We start from the raw sequence: 6,775 nt of genomic DNA, 5'->3' as shown, positions 1-6,775 counted from the left end.
TAAGGCAGGGGGTCAAACTCAAATACACAGTGGGCCAACATTTAAAACCTGGACAAAGTCGTGGGCCAACGTTGATATTTACTGAAAAAACTCTTCCTCCAGATAAAACAATGAACCTTTTCATATGGACCTAAACTAGTTTTACTGAAACATTGAATATGGAACAAGCAAAGCTTCATACTATCCAATATATCATTTAATATTTAACACATATATAAAATCAAATTTCAAATAAAAACACATCAATGGCATTTACTTCTTAAATAAAGTTTAAATAAAAATCGTATGCCTCTATTTTTATTTGAGCCGTGTGATTTAAAATTCGACAGTGACCTTTTTTCCCACAGGTTAATAATGAAGTGAAAACTAAAATAAAAAAAATAAACCAATGAACTAATAATATCCTTCAATGAACGTTGAACCATTCAAGCATAAAACTAGCCTTTACAGCTGCCTCACTTTGTCAGATGGATTTGTTGAACATAGTCTGTCGTGAAACCAAACTTCTTTTCATCTCTTCTACTTTCTGGTGTTTTTGAGTCGTGTCCAGCTCCTTGTACTTGTGGTGGTGTTTGGTTTCATAGTGTGGTCTAATGTTGTCCTCGGTTAGAGCCACGTTGGCTCCTCATACAAGACAAACAGGTCTGTCTTTTATAGATTTAAACAGATATTCTGTCTCCCACCTGTCCACAAAGCTCCTGGGTTCTGCCTTTCTGTTTTTTGGGAGGGGTAGCATGAGGACGCTGTGACTACTGTCAACAGAGGAGAGGGTACTTACAGGTCCTGTCCTGATTGATGCACCAAAACACAAGCAGAGCATTCTGGGATTTGTCAATGATACATGCGCTGTATAATACCGGCACACCAGCTCTAGTAGTCATCTGGTTGGACCCCTATGGTCTAAGGTAAAATAACTGGAGCTAGAAATCATGTTGTCTGTAACGTGAAAGGAGCAAAGTTGGAATGGGAAGGAAAAGTCGACTCAGACTAAAAACACAACGACAGACGAAACGGAGGAAGCGTTAGTTAACCGTCACATGAAGAAGGAGATGTCAGCCATGAAACACCACACCTGGATCTAGAAACTATCAGCAAGGAGATACGGGATTTAAAAACAGAAATAAAAGACTTGGATGATTTTAAACTAGATAGAAACCAACAAGCTGCTGAAGTCACAGTCACTGAACAGCAGCTACAGAGCAGCAAGATCAATGAGGCTGAGTGGATTGAAGAGTTGGAAGACTGGACACAGGAGGCTGACAAGACTCTGATGATCTGACTGAGAACAAAAAGCTCTGCAGGACAAGTTCACCCATTTGGAGAAATAATGTCCGTATGAGGGAGAAGAGGGTGAGTCAGGACAGGTTTGTTCAAGACCTGCTCAGACCTCAACTTCACCTACCGGAGGATTTTAACTTCCTGGTTCAAAGTCTGTGAACGGAGCCCAGCTGAGACCATCATCAGGAACTTAGAGGAATTTACTCCTAGAGAGAGAGAGAGTTCAGAGAGAGGTATGGAGAACAAAGTCCTGTCATTAGATCATCAATAATCAAGAATACTTTATTGTCATCATGTGAGAACAAATAAATAAACAGTAGAATAAGCAGTGTCAGAGTAAAATCAAATCAAAGTAGAGCTGTATAGATATATACATAAGGGTAGTCAGCAGCAAACCTTCCACAGATCTGGAGAAGAAGCTGTCTCTCAGTCTGCTGGTTGTGGTTCTGATGTTTCTGTGGTGGGTGGGATCTGCACAGATCCAGCTGGACCTCTTTCAGACCCGGTTTGGGTGGACTGAGTCCAGATCTGGGAGAGGACCCCCTTACAATCCTCTGTGCAGCTCTTATCACTCAGGTTAAGTCCCTCCTGTCCTGTCCTGTGCAGCTCTCATACCACACTGTCACACCAGACAGAGGATGGGTTCTATTGTGTTCTATCCTGTAGAAGTTTGTCAGTAGAGTCAGGAGAGTCCAGCCCTCTTCAGCTTCCTGAGGAACAAGAGCCTCTGTTGATCATGACTACGTGACAGAGGTTGTTCAGAAGAGAAAGGAGTACAACCAGAGTCCGGTTTCAGAGGATCCACTGGGAGACGGGAACCTGAACCTCCAACACCACAGAGGAGGTGGAGGAGGAGGTGGAGAGGCATGGACTCACAGAGAAGACACCGTCACCTAGGACCTGGACGGTGGACGGGCTGGAGTCACGACTCCACACAGAGATGGATCCCTGAGGATCTACACATCAGCAGAGACACCAGCCAAGGAGAAGATGGAAGAGTTCTGAAGGTTCTTTAAGAACAGAGAATATAAAAAGAAGAAGAACTGGTAGGAACGTCCTGTTATGGCCTGTGTTTGCAGCTGTTAATAATGATTCACCTGATGTTCCTACGCTAAAAGAAAAGTGACTACCAGAGGTCTGGGTTACTTCATTTTCTTCTTCAAAGTTCTAACGTTGGACTCATTTAGAAAGACAAAGCCCCTCACTGTAGGTCCTAGTGTCATTACTAAGTTAGGCCCCTCTTTATAGAAGAGAGTTTCCTCTAGATCCACCAACGGGATCAGACTGTTGGAGGACGCAAAGATCCTCAGTTGTTTGGAAGTTCATCTGTTTTATTTGCTCTGTTTGTTCTGGCAGTGTTAGTGGGGCTACCCATGTTTTCTTTTGTCTTTATTCTCATAAGTGATGCAGCGTAACAACGTGAGAACAGCCTCCTTAAATGTGAACGGCTTAAAGAACCCAATGAAAAGAGGAGAATCAAGTGGAAACACATCTACCTCAGCAAGAAGACGATAAACTGAGGAGATCTGGATTTAAAAATGCCTTTTATAGGAGTCACCATATTAATGTCATTAAAGAAATAAAGGACAGAGAAGGGAGATATGTAATAGTAAAAGGGAAACTGGATAAATATGTAGTTTGTACTTTGGTCAGTGTCTATGTGCCACCTAATTGTGATGGAGCGTTTTTGAAATGACTGTTTGAGATCATAGCCTTGGAGAATGAAGGAGCTCTAATATGTGCAGGGGATTTCAACATGATTCTGAAAAGTGGACACAACTAAGACCAAGAGGAGTAGGACTCATCTGTAGAAACTAGTCAGCACCTCTCTGACTGAACTGGAGATGTTTGATGTTTGGAGAGAACTCCATCCGTTAGAGAGGACTCCACATTATTCTGCTCCACACTCAGTGTACTCCACAATAGACTGTTTGATTATCAACACAACAGAGGAATGTAAAATAGGACTAACTGATTTGTCTGAGCATCCGTCTAAACAGGAGGAACAAAAACACACTGTGGAGATTAAATGTGGGTATGCTGAATAAGTGGATGAGACCAGAACAGGGACAGCCCAGTGGATTCTAGCGTCCTATGGGACACGGTTAAAGCTGTGATGAGAGGGAGGTTAATAGTGAGGCCAGCTGACCAACAAAAGACTAGAGAGGATGATTAGAAGAAGCTGCTTAAACAATTAATAAGACTGGAAGAGCAACATGAAAATAATCAAGATGAACCAGCTTTCCAACAAATAATCAGTGTCAGACGGCAGATAGATGTCATCCTGAGTCAAGAGGTAGAGAGAAAACTAAGACTGACTAAACAGACCTGTTATGAATCAGCCTCTAAAGCATCTAAGTATTTGGTGAGAAGACTTAAGGTCCAACAAGCTTCTCACACAATACATAAGATCAGAGACCCCCTAACCAAACAACTACTATTGAACCTGAAGAACTAGAAAGGCTTTTTAAAGATGACTATGAAAACTTATCTACCCAACCCACAGCAGACGGAGACGGAGACATGAAGGACTTCCTTGACTCAGTGGACTTAGCGGCTAGAGGAGAGGAACTAAACAGAAAACTAATTTCCAGCATCACTAAAAAGGAACTAGATGCCACAATTAGTAGATTAAAATCCAACAAAACAGCAGGTAGTGACGGATTCCCCAGCCAGTGGTAGAAAACATTTAGGGAGGAATTAACCCCGCTACTCCTGAATTCTTTCAGTCTGACTCTGACTGAGGCCAAACTGCCCCCCTCATGGAAAGAGGCTAGAACTTCAGTTATACCAGAGGAAGGAGAAATCAGGAACTCTGTGAATCCTATAGACCCATTCACTTCTAAATGTGGACTAGAAGATCTTTACTTCAATCATTTCTAAAAGATTTGAAAGTTTTATGTCTGAGCTGATAGATGAAGATCAGTCAGGTTTTATAACAGGCAGACAGACTCAGGATCACATTAGACGTCTCCTTCATATAATAGAGCAGATCCACAGACAGGGCCTGAGAGCAGTACTAGTGAGCCTTGGAGCTATACTATGAGACGCTGAGGTAGTGGTTCATGCAACATGAGGCAGTGCACAAACCACATTTATATGTGTAAAACAATAAAACCAGGCCAAGTCTAACATGTGGGTTGTTGTTGACTCAGCCTGGTGTCAGTTGTGATGAAGGACCTGTGGTAGCGTTCCTTCTTACAGCGTGGATGCAGCAGTCTGCTGCTGAAGGAGCTGCTGAGGTCAGCTGTTGTTGTTGTTTTAATGGAGTTTCTCCTTGGTCATTTTTTACAGTGTATTTCCAGGTAGATGTCCTTCACACAGGATCTGCTGCTAACGTCTTGGTGCCAGATACCACAGCACACCTTCAGGGTCTAGAGGAGTCCATGCCTCCAAGGGTCAGCACAATGTTATGAAGGTGGTCATAATGTTATGGCTGATGGGTGTATGTGTGTTGACATGTAGAGCGTCATCATGATCCTGATGAACATCAGAGCTAAAATACTGCAGTCAATGTGTCTCAGTGTGAACATGAGTATTATGGGATGTGGACAGTTGTAGTTACTGACAGTGACCACTGGAGGGCAGTGATCATCATAGTTTCTCTGTGTCCATTAAACTGACATCATGCAGTTCATCGTTTCACCACCAGAGGGAGACAAAGCTCTTCTTTTCCAGTGTGAGGCGTTTAGGGGACCATGTAAATCTTAGTACTAAAATAACCTGGTTACTGTCGTCCACTAAACTACATGAGTCTCTACATGAACATCGATCAGTCGTAAATTCTCAACATGTGAGAAACACTGCAGTGACATTCAGGCCCAACGATAAAGAAAAATAACGTCTCTCACAAAGAACGAGTCTGTTCTTGTTGTTACCATGGAGACGCTGAAAAGAAACGGAGGGTCCGTAAACGTTACATGAAACCAGGAAGTGAACAGTTCTTCATCAGACTGAGACGGAGAGAAATAAACACGGTTAAAAAGTTTGATAAAACAAAGTTTAGAATGAGAACTAGGTCTGGGCGATATGGACCAAAAGTCATATCCCGATATATTTAGGCTGAATATCGATATACGATATGTTTATATCCCGACATGGAGCTTTTCCAGGTTGTGGATGGCTCGTGACTGAGCTTCTGCAGTGCTCAGTTTCACACACTCTTCGTACTGCAGTTTGTTCCACTGTTTAAGTTGGTGAAAGAGATTTGTAGTGTTTCCACCCTTGGCTGTATCTTGTTAATAGCACTATCTACATATAACCAGGGGTCACGTTAACCGAATATTTTCCGTTTTTTTAAAACTGTGACGGAAAAATCTGAAGGTCATCCGTCATTTTGACAGATTGCAGTTCACACCTCTGACCACTTGGTGGCGAGTGACCTTATTAATTGGCTCTTGCCTCTGATCAGTTTTCGTTCCAAACATCGTGGAACTTTTATCAGGTCACGATTTCCTGGTCCACCGATTATACTGATGCACACGTCAGAGCTCAGCTAACCATAGACATATACAATAAATATGTATATACGAATAAGAAAAACCTTAATTAGTCCTGCAATGGGGAAATTGCAGTTTACAACAGCTTACAGAAAAGGCAGAATAAAAAATAACAAGAGCAAAAAGAGTAGCATATAAAAGATAAATAATGAAATGGAATAGGATACAAATATTGCACGGATTGAATTGTAAATTATTACATAGACTGGTGTCAAACTGCTGTTTTGGAGTTTTTACACACTGTGGTGTAGTAATACTGCACATATATCAAGAGTGGTGGTTGTGGAGCAGCAGGCAGGAAAGACCTTCTGTATCTTCACACATCGAGGGTGGAGCAGTCTGTCACTGAAGCTGCTCCTCAGTCCTGTCAGGTCTCCATGCAGGGGGTGGGACTCATTGTCCAGCATGGAGGACACTTTAGCCAGGACTCTCCTGTCACCACCTCCCCCACTGAGTCCAAGGGGCAGCCCAGGACAGAGCTGGACTTCCTGATGATCTTATCCAGCTTCTTCCTCTCCCTCTTTTTCCCCCCCTTACCATTTAAAGTCAATAGGCTACTGTCAATACTGAAAAATACTATTAATAATAATGAAAATGAAATACTATTGAATTGCATTATTATCATTTAAAAAAAGTGTCGGGTAAAAATAGATTATGACGGGATTTTTATGACCCTGTCAGTCAAAATGAGAGACAACGAAAAAAAATCTAGCGCAACCTGCATATCACGTGATTTTGTTGCTTATCTCATACTTTGAATCTGAACCATCTCCAAATTACAAATATCTGTTACTAACCAGTTTCTCCTCTGCAGATTGTTGCTCCTCCTCCTGCATGAAAGAGGAAGGGCGGGGAGCAGTGCAGAGAGCTCCAGGTCATCAGCTTGGAGCAAAGATCACAGCTAATTAGAGCTATATGCGATATATGCGATATGGTCTAATTCCATATCACATTAAAAAAATATATCAGTATATTTTTATATACATATCGCCCAGCCC

Source organism: Chelon labrosus (genome assembly GCF_963514085.1).
Source record: "Chelon labrosus genome assembly, chromosome: 16".
In the NCBI taxonomy this organism is placed as follows: domain Eukaryota; kingdom Metazoa; phylum Chordata; class Actinopteri; order Mugiliformes; family Mugilidae; genus Chelon; species Chelon labrosus.
The sequence above is the reverse complement of the archived record's forward strand: the minus strand, read 5'-3'. Positions refer to the sequence as shown.